Here is a 19,626-nt window from a genome sequence, read left to right as displayed (position 1 = left end):
GACAATCTACAGAGAGTAAAATGCCACTTTTAGGAATAACACTGGGTGCTCCCAAATACAAAATGACATCACAAATCAGCAGCTCTGTGGGATACTAATCTCAAAGATTTTTATACCTAAACCAAGATAGACCAAAGCCTGTTGTTTCAAATGGGAAAAAATGAGCCATTATGGACAGAACAAGCAAGAAGGTGGGCAGAGCCAAGCACGAGCTAGCGAGATCTTATTGCCGCGTTCTAACATTCATTTGCATATTTCCGTTGGGGAACACCTATTCTGTGAAGTGCACAATAACAAAATTTGCCTTTGAACACCTTGTAAACAATGAAAAAATTTCAAACTTTGGCAAACGTCTACTAACTTAGTCCACTCTGTTCGTAACAGATTGTAGTTTAGGGAACAGAAAACTGTATTGAGATCAAATGTTTAATCGACGAGTAAATTAGCATAATGTCAGCCAGAATTAATCTCGTTTCATCTTCTCCCACTGGGCTTCCTCTCACTACCATATTTGGTAGTGAGTGGAAACGCCAACCGGATGCTTCACATTTATACATCCCGTGAAATATCTGTCTCATTGTTCCATCTGTACTAATCTCATGTCCTGCAGAAAAGGTTTCAAAGTGGAAACACTCTCCCACCATCCTCCAATAACCCATCTCACTTCATCTGGTCATGAGTGTCAAGTTCCTCAGTGTCCACATCACTGAGGACTTCACATACTCCTCTAACACCAAAACAGTCATGAAGAAGACACGGCAGCACCTCTTCTTCCGCAGGAGGCTCACATTTTTTGGCATGGCACTTTAGATCCCGAAGAACTTTTAGAGCTGCAACATCGAGAGCATCCTGACTGGTTGGATCACCACCTGGTATGGAAACAGCACCGCCTTCAATCGGAAGGTTCTACAGAGGGTGGTGCAGACAGCCCATCACATCACTGGGAGCGAGCTCCCAGCCATCAAGGACGTACATGCCAGGCGGTGTCTGGTGTAAATGGGGAGATGCACACAGGCCCGAAAATTTGCCAAAGACTCCAGCCACCCGAGACATGGACTCTTCTCCATGCTCCCGTCCGGCAGGTGGTACTGGTTAGTGCTGGCCAATCTAATTAATTTGATTAATTCGAATGCATGTTTTTGCGCGATATTCCAAATGTCTGTATCGCAAGAATCAAGGTTTTGTTATTTTTCATTTTTATGAGAGTTTATGTCTGCTTGTTCTCGTGTTGTATTTTTGGTCTTGTCTCTTTCGCTCCTTCTGTGCACCTTCCCATTTACACCAGAGATCTATATATAATGACGAGATGCCGCCCTAACAATGGGAGTCAAGGTTAGGTCCGAAATAAGCCTATAGAAATGCATTGAGCTTATAAATGGACAGATTTTAGCGAGAAGGAAACCTATCACTTCGCCTCTTCCTCTATGGTTTACACACACACCAAGCCCCTGCCTCACACGCCAACAAAGTTGAGAGATCACATCTTCCTCTCTGACAAGCGGTTTCAACATACTATTTGCATTTGTAGTTTAGTCAAAAAGCATCGGTCATATTTTACAGTATTACAGATATGAATTTTTCCAACGATACCCGTTTTATGTCTCAACTACTCAAATTGCACGCAGCGCAGACACTTAAAATGAGAGCATCAATGAATATTGATTCTGGAAAGACCGTTATACAAGCGGTCTTGTCTGTTTTATAAATGTGCATTAAGCATAAAACACAATTATATAAGGAATTGTCAACTCGTTCTTAGTCTGAGAACTAAGTTAGGCCACTTGATTTCAACATCTGAACAAAGTGGTACAGGACAACATGCTTTTCAAACAGTTGGAGACAGAGCGAAGGGTGTAATTAAACAATTAAACTGTTCTGCCTTGTAAGCTAGCAAACAGATCCAAGTTGACTAAACTTGAAATATAAAGACTAGCTGGCTAGTCACTATCAAGTGGGCTTGAGAGATTTTTAATGAGACCTGTGTTAATTTTCTTGTATTGATGCACTTGTTTTGAGATCAGCTACCGTAATGCCTGCTGCAGGGAAGTTAGTCATTATTAGTGAATGTGCATTATGCATGGTTTTAGTCAAATTTGTAACAAAAAAAAGGGCATTTTCCTATGAAAATGCCCTTTTTTTTGTTACAAATTTGACTAAAACCATGCATAATGCACATTCACTAATAATGACTAACTTCAGACTTGAAAGCTAGATCAGTGATTATTGCAACAACAAAAAAGCCGGTTAAACTATTTTGATAAAATAATTAAGTTATTAGTGGGGCTTATGGTTGTGGAAGGCTTATATTTAGCCTGGGTATAAATTCATAAGACCAGAATTCATTAGATTATTGCTGACTGTCTGAAATGCAGTGTATTGACCTTTAATTGTACAACAATGCTTATTAAAAAATATATATACCTTGAATCACTCATAAGTTAGAAAAAAAATATATGATTTTTAGGTCATATCGCCCAGCCCTAGTACTGGTGCATCAACGCTCAGACCAACAGACCCATAAACAGCTTCTATCCCTGGCTATAAGACTGTTAAATGGCTAACAACTAATGATCTCCCACAGACCACCCACATTAACTTGATGCCCATCCACAGATCTCGACCCACTCTGACACCCTTCCCCCTTACTCAAACGCACACTCAGGGCAAACATTTACACCCACACTCAGCCTCAAACCTATGCTGCTGTTATTGATTGCCATTAGTATCTATCTATTTATCTTGCCATGGGTCACTATTACTCCTGTTTACATGTATATATTACCACTTTTCAGCCCTGTTTACATGTATATCCTACTACCAGTCACTTCTTATGTATAAACCTACCTCAACCACTCCTGTAACCCTGCACATTGAATAAGGTACTGGAACTGACTTGTACAGTGGCTTCAGAAAGTAATCACCCTCAATGTTCCCTGGTAGAAGGAAAATCAGCCCCCGCAGAGAAGCATGAGATTGAACTTCACTCATCTTTCTAGTTTTCCCTTTTAGTTTAGTTAACACTATCAATGTTTCCCTCTACTGTGCGAATTGTGAACGAATCAACGCAATATTAGCAACTTTCAGTGCAACATACTAAACTGTGCAAGAGATTTTCTTGTAGGCAGAGCACATTGGAGTAGGATTTCATTGCATTGACAGGTACAAATCAGGCCCATACACTACACCGACCGGTGCGCATGTAGCCACGTGTGCACATTTTGTTCATATCCTTTGCTAGTTAGTGAGTTATTAGCCCAGTTATTGATAATTTGTAGTCAGCAATAGGGGAGTAGTTACTTCCTACAAGAGCACAAAACGTGTGCATTTTAGCCATCTTTGAAAAGCAAGTCAGGTAAAGAGCATTTTTTCTGTCTTAAAAAGGGCAGTGTTATATTTTGAGCAGGGCTTGAACAGGCTAAATAGCCAATATGCAGAGGGTAGCATCATTTGTCTGATTCTCTGTAATAATGATATGGCAATAATAATGAATGTTATTTTGTAAAGTGGTTTCTTGCATCACACAACACAAGTGGATAAACAGGTGAACAACAATCCCTACATGTTATTTTCAAAAGTCTCATGGATTGTAGGCTAACCTAAAGCGGGTACAGCCTCAGTGTTCACATTAAACGTGCTCCAGAAGTTGCATAAAGTTTGCGCTGCGCTACCTGAAATTTGCTCAGTGCCTTAAAAAAATGTGGGAACATTGATCACACCCCTTTACTTTTTCAACATTTTGTCAACGTTTTTCACAAAATACTCTGTAATTTCTAAGTGGACGAAAAATAAATAAAATACTAATATATCTTGATTTGATACGTTTTCAACCCGAGTCAATACATTTGAACTTAAAAACTATTTGTTCCACACGTTACATGAAAAAAAAAGAAAGCATCAGCCATTTTGAATCACAATCATGTTTATTACTATCAAATAACATTTTCCAGTGTCACACTTATGATTTTGAAGAGGAAGGAAAAAGTGGGGGGGAGCAGGGGGGGTCCTGTCTTACTTCAGAGGAGGTATGGTGAGGCGGCAAAGTAAGTGAGTGAGTGATGACACATTTATCGCAATGTGAAACCAAGTCTTGTGAGGTTTCTAACTGGCATATCTCATACAAGAAGGAAACCGACATCCGTAGACACACAAGTCGTTTGACGGTCGCGCAAAAAAATGTCCAACTCTATCTACACTCAAAATACAGTACTAGGCTATACAATTGAGTTTTCTGCTATCCTAAAACATATTGTATGGTCTAATCCTAAAACTTAGAATAGACAAATCACCAACAACAGCATGTCTGCACTATAGACTGCATATAGAGTATCTGCCACAAGAGAAGCTGATGAACACATTGACTTGAGGTGCCTGCAAGGCTGAACTTATGACCATAGAATTTTAACTACATGGCCAAAGGTATGTGGACGCACCTTCAAATTAGTGGAATCAGCTATTTCAGCCACACCCGTTGCTGACAGGTTTATAAAATGGAGCACACCGCCATGCAATCTCCATAGACAAACATTGGCAGTATAATGAGCCATACTGAAGAGCTGTGACTTTCAACATGTCACCGTCATAGGATGCCACCTTTGCAAACAAGTCAGTTTCCTTAAATGTCTGCCCGCTAGAGCTTCCCCGGTCAACTGTATTATAAAAAGTGGAAACTAGAGGTCGACCGATTAATCGGAATGGCCGATTTCAAGTTTTCATAACAATCGGAAATCTGTATTTTTGGACACCGGTTTGGCCGTTCTTTTCTTCTTCTTTTTTACACCTTTATTTAATCTTTATTTAACTAGGCAAGTCAGTTATGAACACATTCTTATTTTCAATGACGGCCTAAGAACGGTGGGTTAACTGCCTCATTCAGGGGGAGAACGACAGATTTTTACTTTGTCAGCTTGGGGGATTCAATCTTGCAACCATACAGTTAACTAGTCCAACGCTCTAACCACCTGATTACATTGCACTCCACGAGGAGCCTGCCTGTTACGCGAATGCAGTAGAAGCCAAGGTAAGTTGCTAGCTAGCATTAAACTTATCTTATAAAAAACAATCAATCATAATCACTAGTTAACTACACACGGTTGATGATATTACTAGTTTATCTAGCGTGTCCTGCGATGCATATAATCGATGCGGTGCGTATCGTTGCTCCAATGTGTACCTAACCATAAACATCCATGCCTTTCTTAAAATCAATACACAGAAGTATATATTTTTAAACCTGCATATTTAGCTAAAAGAAATCCAGGTTAGCAGGCAATATTAACCAGGTGAAAGTTTTTTTTTTATTATTATTATTTTTTTTATTTTATTTTTTATTTTTTATTTTTTTTTATTTTTTTTTAAATCGGCCGATTAATCGGTATGTTTTTTTTGGTACTCCAATAAATCGGTATCGGCGTTGAAAAATCATAATCGGTCGACCTCTAGTGGAAACATCTAGGAGCAACAACAGCTCAACCACGAAGTGGTAGGCCACACAAGCTCACAGAAAGGGACTGCGAGTGCTGAAACGCGCATCATCAGTCCTCAGTTGCAACACTCACTACAGAGTTCCAAACTGCCTCTGGAAGCAACGTCAGCAACTGTTCGTCGGGAGCTTCATGAAATGGGTTTCCATGGTCGAGCAGCCACACAAACAAGCCTAAGATCCCCATGCGCAATGCCAAGCGTCGGCTGGAGTGGTGTAAAGATCGCTACCATTGGACTCTGGAGCAGTGGAAACGTGTTCTCTGGAGTGATGAATCACGCTTTACTATCTGGCAGTCCAGAAGTATCTGGGTTTGGAGGATGCCAGGAAAACACTACCTGACCCAATGCAGTGCCAACTGTAAAGTTTATTGGAAGCGGCATAATGGTCTAGGGTTATTTTTCATGGTTCGGGAAGGCCCCTTAGTTCCAGTGAAGGGTAATCTTAACGCTACAGCATACAGCGATATTCTAGACGATTCTGTGCTTCCAACTTTGTGGCAACAGTTTGGGGAAGGCCTAATCAGCATGACAATGCCCCCGTGCCCAAAGCGAGATCCATACAGAAATGGTTTGTCGAGATCGGTGTGGAAAACTTGACTGGCCTGCACAGAGCCCTGACCTCAACCTCCATAGAACAACTTTGGGATGAATTGGAACGCTGACTGCGAGCCAGACCTAATCGCCCAACATCAGTGCCCAACCTCACTAATGCTCATGGCTGATGGAAGCAAGGCCCTGCAGCAATGTTCCAACATCTAGAGGAAAGTCTTCCGAAGATTGGAGGCGGTAATAGCAGCAAATGGCGGACCAACTCCATTTTAATGCCCATCATTTTGATTCTTTAGTTGCCAAACTCATAACACGGTGAACACATCTCAGATCCTCTTGCCCTTGAGGGAGGACAGGCGAAACCCAAGGACGATTGGATTGTTGACGTACCAGACCAGTCAGTAGACTAAATCTTTCCCATAGGGCTCATCCTGTATCATGAGTTGACTACAGTGACACAGCAGATTAAACTTCTATGATTGTTTCATTTTCCACCGACCTGAAGGACCAAAAGGGCAGGTTATATTACATACAGAGTGACTACATGACTGGATTTTCTGACGCCTTTTCCGAATAGCTACACAACCGTACTTTTAGCGGGAAATAACGCAATCGCGCATGACATTCTTAGTATGCAAAAATATAATGTTTTATAGTCAGTGAATTTTCAAAAATCGAGTATGTTTGAAACGCAAGGATGTTATACTAATTTCGGCTCTACATCCAGTAGAATTCGGTGCACACTTTTCCAGCGTGCGTTGGAAGAAATGGGCTTTGAGTGATCGTCACTAGTTCTCTACAATTAGCCAGACAAAAAAACTAGGCTACTTAATTGGGAAGATGCCAAATAGCGAAGCTTCCGCGGTGGTGTTGAATTCTAGGCTAAGTAGTTTTTGTTCTCCTTTAAAATGATCACAAGTATTGCATCGTAGGCTACATCATTTGTATTTTTTTTTTACCAAATGTTGATTTCAGTTGTCATTGATAAGTGTTTATTGTTCTCTTGGCCTTCTCTAAAGCTTCTAAACTAAATACTACACCATCATTTGATTTCTGAATGCGTCGGCACCGGGGACTCGGGTTGTGGCTGCGTTATTAATGTCATGTTAATCAGGCCTTTTGATTTAAACATATGAATTGTTTTAGTTTTGTAGGCTAGGCTACCTATTTAATTGATGGATAAAAGCCTTAGCAGACATTCTAATCTCGTTCCCAATGATCAGTGCTTTAGTTTATTATGTTGCTGTCTTGCGGTTCTGAATGTGATGCACCTGACGTTCCACGTTTTTCGGTGCAATAGCCTTTTAATTTGAACATTTGAAAAGTTTTGGTGTTTGATTATGTAGAATACTAATGAATCATTATGTGATCATTCAAAATAAATAAAGTTGCACACTCCATGTGTAATCTCCCAGCAGGTGTAACGGATGTGAAATGGCTAGCTAGTTAGCGGGTGCGCGCTAGTAGCATTTCAATCAGTTACGTCACTTGCTCTGAGACTTAAGTAGTGTTGCCCCTTGCTTTGAAAGGGCCGCGGCTTTTGTGGAGCGATGGGTAACGACGATGCTTCGTGGGCGACCGTCGTTGATGTGTGCAGAGGGTCCCTGGTTCGCGCCCGTGTCGGGGCGAGGGGACGGTTTAAAGTTATACTGTTACACAGGGTGAAGAAGGCACAGTGATGACGAAACAATGGTAAATACCCATTAAATTGGTGGCAGATTACACATGGAGTGTGCGACTTCATTTATTTTGAAAGTTTATTCGCCGTTAGTGTCACGTTCCTGACCTGTTTTCCTTGTTTTTGTATGTGTTTAGTTGGTCAGGGCGTGAGTTGGGGTGGGCATTCTATGTTATGTGTTTCTATGTTGGGTTAAATGTGTTGCCTGATATGGTTCTCAATTAGAGGCAGGTGTTTGACGTTTCCTCTGATTGAGAACCATATTAAGGTAGGCTGTTCTCACTGTTTGTTTGTGGGTGATTGTCTTCCGTGTTTGTGTTCGTCACAACACGGGACTGTTTCGTTTGTTTAGTCTGTTCCTGTTCGTGCGTTCTTCGTGTTATGTAAGTTCGTTTGTTCAGGTCTGTTGACTTCGTTTATTGTTTTGTAGATTTTCCAAGTGTTTTTTCGTGTTCGTCTTGTCGTTAATAAATATTCATTATGTCTTCATTCAACGCTGCGTGTTGGTCCGATCCATGCTCCTCCTCGTCTGAGGAGGAGAACGACTTCGACAACCGTTACAGTTAGTCAGAACCTCCACACAAACTATTATTCTGGGTGTGTGCCAGCTCATGTTTTTTTTATCATCATGTGATCTTGACATTGATTTGACTTTGATCTAAATTTATTAAAAGAATACCATGCAGAATGCGACATGTCGGTTGCAATCATGACGTTTATTATAGTTACAAAATAAGTTTGTAGGCTACAACATGTCGATCATGTCGTTTATAGTACAACTTAGTTACAACAGAAGTTTATATAAAAATTGTGCGTAAACATGTGCAAATCCTACTACATTTGTTTAGATCTGGGAAAGAGGCATCCTGGGGGACGGGGGCAGAATGGGCAGTTTGATTATTACATAACAGTATCTTTCAGGATTAGGCCACTATAGTGACAGTCATAGCAATTCTAAGTGAACCTACTGCTTGGTTAGGTTACAGCTGACTAGGGTCTATGCAGTTATGGCATAACTAGGGATGTAACAATTCACCAATATGCATCGGTTCCTGGTTCAAATGTTTAAGATATGAGTGCATCGGTCTGCGGGACCCCAAACCACTGATCCAAATGAAGCATGCATCGGTCAGAAAGTCGATTCAAACGTTACGAATCGCCTGTTCACTTACATTTCTCAAACTACTTTTCTACCCTCTGAAAATACATCATATTTTGTGACAACTGAGTGTCAAACTAAGCACGTAATTATTATGAGAGTCATTTATCCACAAGTCATTTTGCATGCCGAACAGCCCCAGGCAATAATAGCAGCCTAGACAAACTGCGCATTCAAATGTATGTAAAATGGCTTGCGCAATATTAGGCTTTATTAGTCGAGTGACTAATATTTTGATCAAATGTGCTTTTGAAAATGGTGTTTTACCAGAATAAAAGTTGCCTAAGTTACCATCAGAGACAACTCTCATCTGGCTATAGGTAGGCTGATCAATATTATTTAGATTGTTCAGGTTGACCATCAGCCATAGTTTTGGTAGTTTTGCTTAAAACAATCAATGTATTATAGTGATTTTTAGATATGTAGGGTAAAGTTGATCATTTCATAACGAGAACACACACGTCAGCTCAGACAGATCCAGCTCAGAGAGGCCAAGCCCATGAGATCCATCATCAGCAGACTTTAATTTTGAATGGAAAACGTATGCGTTTATGCAACAAATGTTAGTGAATCGTATTGATTTGTTCCTCTAATCAAATCGTTTCGACTAAAACTCATCTAGATACATATCGAATCGTCTTAAAAGGGAAATATGCACATCCCTAGGCACAACATGTAACTGTGATTCACACCAAGCGGGAAGGTGACAGGGTGGGAAAATCCTCAGACACACCAAATATCCCACTCAGCGACTAAGCCTCTGATGCATCTTGCTCTGAATGTCACAGGTTATGGAGAAAAGGGCAAATGTCTTTTTCACAACAAAAACAGTAGTTTGTTGTACACATTATGCAGCCAGTCTTGGACAGGGCATTGGAATAATCCATACGAGGGCATTATTAACATATGACATCTTATGGTGAATGATTGATATAACACCGAGATAAGGCTACCTCATAGTCATACCGAATCCCAAAGAAAATTATTACCGATCTACATAGGAAACAATGGATTTGAATCATGCTGAAATGAAAGACTTAATAAAAGCGTAATAAAATATTTGCAATAAAATATTTGCTAGAAATTGGTAATAATAAAGTTAACAGTTATGAAGGAAATCCTAACCGGTGCAATTTCAAATTACACTAGACTTTCACTAAACACATTGCCACAATGTTAATAAATATGTCATACATAACTGTGACATTAAAATTTGTCAGACGCTCCTCTGAGGAGGCTCCAAATGTGGGCATATTATCTTGATAAAGGTGCATCAAAGGTGTAAACAAATTGGGGAAGGCATCTGTTTCACAGTGTGACTTACATTTAAGTTATTTGCAGAGAACAAAATACTTTTGTGCCACTGTCTTGGGAATACATTTGTGCACACAGTTTTGGGATTGTTCAACATTAATATTCCATTGTCTTGACGTTCCATGGCTAGCTCCCGATAAACTGCAGCTATTAACCACCAAGTTAGATCTTGTTTATGTGGGTACACTTGTCTCATAACATAGTAAATAAATACTGTGAAAAAGTTAGCAGGCTGATTGGTTGACCTTGCGACAAGGAGTAGCGATGTAGCTAAATATTGAGAAAACTGTCAGCCTGTCAAAAATCCAGTTAGCTGACAAGCCAACGAACAAAACTATAGGTAGCTTGCTGTCCCTTATTACAACGTTTATATTTTGTTGCTTGCGCTATTTCAATTACGGGAAATTAATACGGCAAATTGTTATCAAATAACTCTGTTTTGTTATCTAACGTTAAAACTAGATAAGGCTTGCTTGTTGATAGCTACTGTCAAGTACGGGACTCATAACATCTAACGTTAACACCTCGTCGAACTGTATGCATGATATCGACATCGTACAGTATGAGGTTAGTGTACATAATAAACTGGCAATGCATGGCCCAAATGAAAATTAGAATCTCCTCGGATTGAAGGACTTCAATTAGTCATGACATTTACCTGTTAGCTAATGTTAATCTTCAACAGGACAGCAAACTCAAAATGTTGACAAGGTATGCCACATCCAACGACAAGTGTAATTTCAAATACCTTGTACCTGTTGACTCCTCCTGATTCCGTGGTTGGTGGAAGCTGAGGCGCGTATAATTATTTTGATAGTCTCTCCAAAGTTTTTACCTGTAAAACAATTAGCAACGGTGGATAACAACGGGTGTCGACCCAAACCACCCTCCGGCAATTCGTCGGTGAAAGGCGTTCAGTGTGCAGAGAAGTTCAGCACAGCTTTCGCAGCCGCAGCCATTGAGGTCACGTGCTCCAGCTATGAAATCCAACACAATCCACTTTCCCCGCCCCCTCTACTTTTATGGTGTGGTCCTCTGAAAGGGGATGTCCTGTTAACTCCAGATGTTCGGACAGTTTTTCCAAAGACAGTACAGTATGGTTTAGAAAATCAGCTCCCCAATAAATCTTGACAGGGCAACTCTAATAATTCAAAGACAGTATTTGAATTTAATTAGGTACAGTCAGCTGACCATTATTTTGTTGCGTGAACAACGGAGGGAGAGCACACGTTTCTGTCCTTAGGTTTGTTTGTTGCTTTTCATGTCAAAACCTACTGCCAGAAATAAGACAATTTCTGTGAGTGATTGATGGGTTTTTGGTCACACTAGGACACAATATAGTCAGTGAGATGCTATACGTTCCTCCCGTTGCAAGTAACCCACCTCAAAGTTATTCCCTGCAAGCTTGGTATGGCGAGCAGCTACACTGGATGTTTGTCCAACAATGCCTCTGAGGCTGCTGCAACAAAGTAGTGAGTGGCATTGAGCTGTGTCAACTGTTACATATCAACACACAAGTGAGGAATGCTGTGCTGGGGGTGACGTGGGTGGACACAGTGGTAGGGCTATGTGAGGACTTGGAAGCGGAGTGAAAGGCCTTCAAATGCTCAAAGCATGTTTTGGTGGAAGTGGTTGCTGACAAAAGAGTGTGAGATAGGCCTATTAAAAAGAGTGTGAAATAGGCCTATTTCACAGGATTTTGGCAGATGAAATTGAGCCCTGGCGTGATATCCTTACGTGCACCGATGTAGACTACCATTTGCCTGCAGACAGACAGTGGGAGTTTACTCTACTAGCAGGCATAGTGTTTCCTTAACATGATCTCTAGGTTTGGTTGGAAGGCCCCCAGGGTGTCCTCGGTACAGCTGCATCCTGGACGTGCAGTCAGGTTTACCCCCTAATGTTAGGAGGGATGTTGTACAGTCTCTTAATGGACTAACTGTATAGATATCAAGGATCGTGTTTAGTGCAGTGCCATGTCATGCATGTTTTATGCCTGCTTTGCATAATTCACTTTACACCAAAATAAAGTAGGCTCAGGGATGTCAAAAGTCATACAGCGTACATTTCTTTTATTGCTTTGAAGAAACTGAAAAAAATGAAGGGTTTGACATGCTAACATCTGCTAAATATGTGTGTGTGACCAATAACATTTTATTATATTTGAAAGGTTGCAAATGTGAACCGCTTATTTTTTAAAGCCTCACACCTGATGTGACAAGGAGTGATACAGCTGTCAGTAAAGGCTGACTGTGATTTATGTACGTCGACATATGTATGCATTTAGCCTACAGCACCAGTCAAAAGTTTGGACACACCTACTCATTCAAAGGTTTTTCTTTATTTTTACTATTTTCTACATAATACTGAAGACATCAAAACTATGAAATAACACATGGAATCATGAAGTAATCAAAACATTTTTAAACAAATCAAAATATATTTTATATTTGAGATTCTTCAAAGTAGCCACCCTTTGCGTCACGTTCGTTCTCCTCCTCGTCTGAGGAGGAGCATGGATCGGACCAATATGCAGCGAGGTATGAAGACATAATGATTTATTTAACGAAAGATGAACACGAAGCACACTTGATGAATTACAAAAATAACAAACGACGTAAACAGACCTGAACATGAGAACTTACAGACAACGAAGAACGCACGAACCGGAACAAACTAACAAACGAAACAGTCCCGTGTGGCACAAACACTGACACAGGAACAGACAAACTAGACACACAACATAGAATGCCCACCCAGCTCACGTCCTGACCAACACTAAAACAAGCAAAACACATAAGCACTATGGTCAGGACGTGACACTTTGCCTTGATGACAGCTTTGCACTCTCCTGGCATTCTCTCAACCTGCTTCAGGAGGTAGTGTCACGCCCTGACCTTAGAGAGCCTTTTTATTTCTCTATTTGGTTAGGTCAGGGTGTGATTTGGGTGGGCATTCTATGTTTTCTGTTTCTTTGTTTTTGGCCGAGTGTGGTTCCCAATCAGAGGCAGCTGTCTATCGTTGTCTCTGATTGGGGATCATACTTAGGCAGCCCTTTTTCCCCACATTTAGGTTGTCTTGTCTTGGTTTGTTGCATGTGTTGCACTCTGTAGCTTTACGTTCGTTGTATTGTTTTTTTGGCGGAACATTTAATAAAGAAAATGTATGCCTACCACGCTGCACCTTGGTCCGGTCATTCTACCACTAACGACGGACATAACAGGTAGTCACCTGGAATGCATTTCAATTAACAGGTGTGCCTTGTTAAAAGTTAATTTGTGGAATTGAATTCCTTCTTAATGCATTTGAGTCAATCAGTTGTGTTGTGACAAGGTAGGAGTTGTATACAGAACATAGCCCTATTTGATAAAAGACCAAGTGAATAATATGGCAAGAACAGTATAAACAAATAAGCAAAGAGAAATGACAGTCCATCATTACTTTAAGACATGAAGGTCAGTCAATCCTGAAAATGTCAAGAACTTTAAAAGTTTCTACAAGTGCAGTCACAAAAACCTTTAAGCACTATGATGAAACTGTCTCTCATGAGGACCGCCACAGGAAAGGAAGACCCAGAGTTACCTCTGCTGCAGAGGATTCAGTAGTTACCAGCCTCAGAAATTGCAGCCCAAATAATGCTTCACAGAGTTCAAGTAACAGACACATCTCAACATCAACTGTTCAGAGGAGACTGTGTGAAACATGCTTTCATGGTCAAATTGCTTCAAAGAAACCACTACTAAAGGACACCAATAAGAAGAGACTTTTTGGGCCAAGAAACAAGAGCAATGGACATTAGACCGGTGGAAATCTGTCCTTTGGTCTGATGAGTCCAAATTTGAGATTTTCTGTTCCAACCGCCGTGTCTTTGTGAGACGCAGAGTAGGTGAACGGATGTTCTCCACATGTGTGGTTCCCACCGTGACGCATGGAGGAGGAGGTGTTATGATGTGGGGGTGCTTTTCTGGTGACACTGTCTCTGATTTATTTAGAATTCAAGGCACACTTAACCAGCATGGCTACCACAACATTATGCAGTGATATGTCATCCCATCTGGTTTGGGCTTAGTGGGACTATCATTTGTTTTTCAACAGGACAATGACCCAACACACCTCCAGGCTGTGTCCTTCTTGACCAAGAAGGAGAGTGATGGAGTGCTGCATCAGATGACCTGGCCTCCACAATCACCTGACCTCAATCCAACTTAGATGGTTTGTGTTGAGTTGTACCTCAGAATGAAGGAAAAGCAGCCAACAAGTGCTCAGCGTATGTGGGAACAACTTCAAGACTGTTGGAAAATCATTCCAGGTGAAGCTGGTTGTGAAAATGCCAAGAGTGTGCAACGTTATCATCGAGGCAAAGGGTGGATACTTTGAAGAATCTCCAACATAAAATCTATTTTGATTTGTTTTACTCTTGTTTGCTTACTATATGATTCAATGTGTTATTTCATAGTTTTGATGTTTTCACTATTACAATGTAGAACATTTTAAAAAATCAAGAAAAACCCTTGAATGAGTATGTGTGTCTGAACTTTTAACTGGTAGTTTATAAATGTGGCTTTGGTTGGCATGACATTTTTGCTGACAATCACTGAGTTTGTGTTTTTTAAAGCGGCAGACTGAAATGATTTCAGGTTAGCCACAATTCATCATTCACTCTGCAACATTGTAAACGCTCATCCTTTTAGAATCAAGAATAAGCCCCTTTAAGAGGCCTGACATGCGTGGCGCTTAGAGAGACTTCACGGTGGTATCCAGACCCTGGAATCTCTCCTGTAAAATGGATGGGTCAACAAAAAAATGTGCTCTTTGGCTCTCCTGGTTCCCTCGGCTTTCCATATTTGTATTTCGGGGAAGTGCCAGTGCTAGCACAAATAGTCCCAAATACTCCCTGACAACCTAGTCTTAGGAGCAGCTCTCAAGAAGGAGTCCCATAGTCTCTCCTGTTTCAGTTAAACAACGCACCTGGCGAGCCCCCAGCAGGTGTTTGAGTGCACCTCGCAACCTCCTGTAAACACAGGATACCATTTACTGGCCCGGCTATTTCCAGTGGCTGACTAACAGCGTGGGCCGCATGCAACCACACCAGTCACAGCCAGAGCGGGAGACTAGGGTGACAATGTGACACCTACACATCACGTGAGTGTCACCCACCCAAGAGCAACATCTCCAGGGTCTCCAAATGTCAGTCGACAAGTAGAGTGTGACGGCCCGTGCATCATGTGACACGAGAGCCTAAGTCGCCTACTTCAATGAAATCGAGAGGCTTTCACCTGGCAGGCCAGCTCAGTGTAGGTTTGGAGAATGTTTCAGATCTGCCTCTAGACCAGGGCCGGTATTCATACAATGTCTCAGAGTGCTGATCTAAGATCAGGTCTTCTCCCGTCTTGTTCATTATATTGTAAAAGGCTGAACGGATCCTAGATCAGCACTGCCACTCTACTCTGAGACACTTTATGGAGTGTTGATCTAAAATTAGGTCCCTTTGTCCATGTAACGTTATTCATTATTTTCCAAAGGGCAAAATGAATTCTAGATCAGCACTCCTACTCTAACATGCCTTATGAATACGGCCCAGACCTACAGAGAGAGAAAGCTGTGAAGGGAGACGTGAGGGCAGGGCCGTGCCAAGGCTTTGTGGTCAATCAAGACCCACATACTCCCTCACCATTAATATCCCTCCACCCCTGAAACAACCAATTTCGCTACCTCACAGCAGCCAACCATTCATCACTGCTATGGTCCCTTTATTAGCTTGTCATCCATAGACATAGCACAGTGTAATGGTGAAACCAACGGGAAAAGGCTCTTTGTGGCAAGGCTGGCACCCACAAATTCTTCTGGGTGCATTCAAATTAGATGGTTGATGAATGTATTGGAGTAGCTGAATATGTCTGTGTCCCTTTTGTTTCTAAGTGCAGACGTACACGTGCGTTGAAAGTCATGTCAGTCCACTTTATATGTTAGTCCACTTTATGGTTATAAATTGTGAGAATCAGATGAAATAAGCAGACAAGATTATGTTAGATGCATGGAATTTGTTATTGTGGTCCAGAATCTTCCTTTTCTCCTTTTTTTTCTTTTCTTCCCCCCCAAAAAAGAAACATTTTCAAACCCCTGACAACTGAACCTTTCGCGGGATTTCGTCCATCTAAGAACATGTGGTAAGCCTTGTGGAATGTCTCAAATGATTCCCAGATGTGGTCCGCAGACAGGTTTAACCCCTTCCTTCCTGGCCACAGCCGGAGGAAAAAATTATATTAACAGGGCTTTCGCGGGAGAAAGTTTGAGCAACATCCAAAATATCCTCTCTGCGTGTTACTTACTTTTTTTTGTGTTACTTTCAAAGTATGGGAGCCTGTTGAAGTGTGGTTGAATGTAATTTACTGTAAGGCTAAAGATGAAGTGTACTTACGCTGCATTACACAAGTTTAAAGAATGTTGAAAAGCCCAGCTTTTTCCAGATGACTCAGCGAAAGCATGGCGTTGACAAAGATTAGAAAAACACCTTTGCGGAGCAATGATACGTTTTCCTGACATGGTAACTTTTTCCCCCGTCTCCTTGGATCTCCTGTCCTCCGCTGTTTTCTTGTCTTTGTTTCCAAAGCAACCTGCAACAAATAGGACCATCTCTTGTGTTATCTGACCTCCAACAACTTCATGTTGTCATGAAGCGTATGCAATGTGAGATATCACGGTCAGCAAATGCAATATAAAAGAAATATAAGGTTTAAGCTTAGTAGTACTCAAATCCTCTCTGTTTCCATATCGCATACATAGACCTAGATCAAAACAATACAGTTACTTGTGCATTTTTATTACGGATACTGTTATTGTTGATATAACACCCCCAAAGATGGCGGTTTTATGAGGTAGAAGAGGGAGGTAACGGAACAGCTCCACTGCTCTGGGGGTGGAGACACAGAGCTGATTGATATCCTATGAGCAACAAACTCAAGTGACCCCATTCCCTGCTCTCCTTCTCCCTCCGACCCTCCCTCCCTCCCTCGGCCAACTGTGAAGCAGTTGTTCAACACGCCCGTCAGCCTGCCAGCCAGCGCTCTGAGTTGAAGCCCATTATACACAATCATAACAGACAGAAAGAGTACATGCAGACAACACCGAAAAGCACAGGAAAAACGTCAGTGACTGACTGACTGAGTGAGAGCTGCTGCTGGTGCTGCTCGGGGCTTTTAGCTGAGGGAAAGAAAGGCAGAGAGAGAGAGAGAGAGAGAGTACATGCTGCTACTTTGTGCTACACATGTGAATGCACCACAACCCCCCTCTCCCCTTTGCTCCCCTCCCACGGCCCTCCCTTACGATGGACCAGTGTTTTAAAACAAGCAAAATACAGTATCTGCCAGCGCTGCCTCAAGTCTGCTTTGGTCTTATGGGAGGGGATGGGGAATCAACCGTATTTGACTCCTATGGCCGGCGATGCGAAGCAACTAGCAGTATAATACTCTCTGTAATTCTCAGGTGACCCATTAAAGGAATTTGAGCTATTGGGCCTTGGCTGCTGTCCAGAAGGGATTAAGGTAAATGTTTGGAGGGGTGAGACTTTCATTTATACATACACTGAGTGTACAAAACATTAAGAACACCTGCTCTTTCCCTGACATAGACTGACCAGGTGAATCCAGGTGAAAGCTATGATCCCTTATGTCACTTGTTAAATGCACTTCAATCAGTGTAGATGAAGGGGAGGAGACAGGTTAAAGAATGATTTTTAAGCCTTGAGACAATTGAGACATGGATTGTGTATGTGTGCCATTCAGAGGGTGAATGGGCAAGACAAAAAATGTAAGTACCTTTGAACAAGGTATGGTAGTAGGTGCCAGGCGCACCGGTCTGTGTCAAGAACTGCAACGCTGCTGGATTTTTCACACTCAACAGTTTCCCGTGTGTATCAAGAATGGTCCACCACCCAAAGGACATCCAGTCAACTTGACACAACTGTGGGAAGCATTGGAGTCAACATGGGTCAATATCCCTGTGGAACGCTTTCGACACCTTATAGAGTCCATGCCCTGATGAATTAAGACTGCAACTCAATATTAGGAACGTTTTCCTTATGTTTGGTGTACTCAGTGTATGCTCCTTCTAATTTCCGCCTTATACAATGTATTTTAGGAGGAAAGATCATTGAAGTGCCAGACTTTGGGTTCCAACTTCCAACCAGGGACTTTTTTATCAAGTAAGTTTTTGTCAGACCACCAACGCAATGTCAGCAAGCCAAGGTTACTGCAGCTATGACCCAGCGGGGTTACGGGGTTGACGATGACAGGTTACGGGGTTGACGGTGACAGGGATGACAAGTAAGGTGAAACCACGGTAGCTTGGCGATGACAGAGGAAGGTGAAAGGAAAAACAACAGAGCAGAATACATAGAGGTCTCTGTGATTATCTCGCCCCTTCATCTCCCATCAATCCATGAACATTTTATACATACTACATCCCCAGCTACATATGTCACTGCCTTCATTCTTCAGTCATTTCCAAATTGACGTATCTCTGCAGAACATTTACCCTGCAGTGGAGGCAATGTGCCCCCTGTTGCGGAAGCCATTTTGGATCATTGAGGGGCCAGTCGCCAACATGCCCCCTTTCCCACCGGCTGATCAGCGGAAACCAAGAGAGTATGTCCCTTTAATTAGACTGCTCTTGAAAATAATGGTGCATTAATGGCATTTCAATGGGGGCCAATGAGCTGAAACAACAGAGGCAAGACTAAATCACAAATCAATTCCAACAAATGTAATTAAGGCTCAATTAGCCTCCGGGGTGCCTCCAGAACACGATGAGAGAGAGATGGAGGAAGAGAGAGAGAAGGAGAGATGTAGGAAGAGAGGGGGAAACGAGACAAAGTAGCAAGGGTTCCACCTCCATCACTCGGTCGCATCATTGCCATTGTTATGAATGCTGCAGCGGGAGAGAGGTCTTGGGAGAAGGTCCATCGTTCAGTTGGAAAGAGGCTCAAAGAAAGATGAATAACATCGCCATTTACATACAATAACATTTACATTTTAGTCATTTAGCAGACAACCTTATCCCCAGCGACTTACAGGAGCTCCTGCTCAAAGGCACATTGACAGATTTTTCCCCTAGTCGGCTCAGGAATTCGAACCAGCGACTTTTCATTTTCTGGCGAAACCCTATTAACCGCTAGGCTACCTGCCGTACCTGCGTATCTGACGTCTTGTAGTTGTGTTATGATTGTAACCAAAGTCTGAGAGGAACAAACTAGGCTCACGACTCACTAATGGCGCGTGCCCAGCAGTTTTAACATGGAGGGACAATTTAAGGGAACCACTTACAATGTAAGCCACACAACCCGGCGTGGGTATGATGAGGGCTAATTCTCTGTAAAAACAGCAGCGTGTATGGTTAGGCGCAACAACATTCTGGTATTAAAAAGAGGGGGGAGAAAAGAACAACCGCA

The 19,626-nt window shown here is 41.8% G+C and overlaps 1 protein-coding gene across 4 annotated transcripts in view; it reads right to left on the bottom strand.

Moving 5' to 3' along the window:
* raraa (retinoic acid receptor, alpha a) overlaps positions 1-11,151 on the bottom strand; it is a 192,096-nt gene extending 180,945 nt beyond the window's left edge. For 3 of the 4 annotated variants that reach the window (XM_055924444.1, XM_055924459.1, XM_055924468.1), the window contains exon 1: positions 10,930-11,151. The gene's annotated coding sequence lies outside the window, so the exon portion shown is untranslated. The remainder of the gene's footprint in view (positions 1-10,929) is intronic. The other variant, XM_055924455.1, reaches the window with a different exon arrangement.
* Positions 11,152-19,626: the final 8,475 nt, after the last annotated feature.

The sequence above is a fragment of the Salvelinus fontinalis genome, chromosome 1 (genome assembly GCF_029448725.1).
Source record: "Salvelinus fontinalis isolate EN_2023a chromosome 1, ASM2944872v1, whole genome shotgun sequence".
Lineage (NCBI taxonomy): Eukaryota > Metazoa > Chordata > Actinopteri > Salmoniformes > Salmonidae > Salvelinus > Salvelinus fontinalis.
Note: the sequence above shows the minus strand (reverse complement) of the source record. Positions and strands in the feature narration are given on the sequence as shown.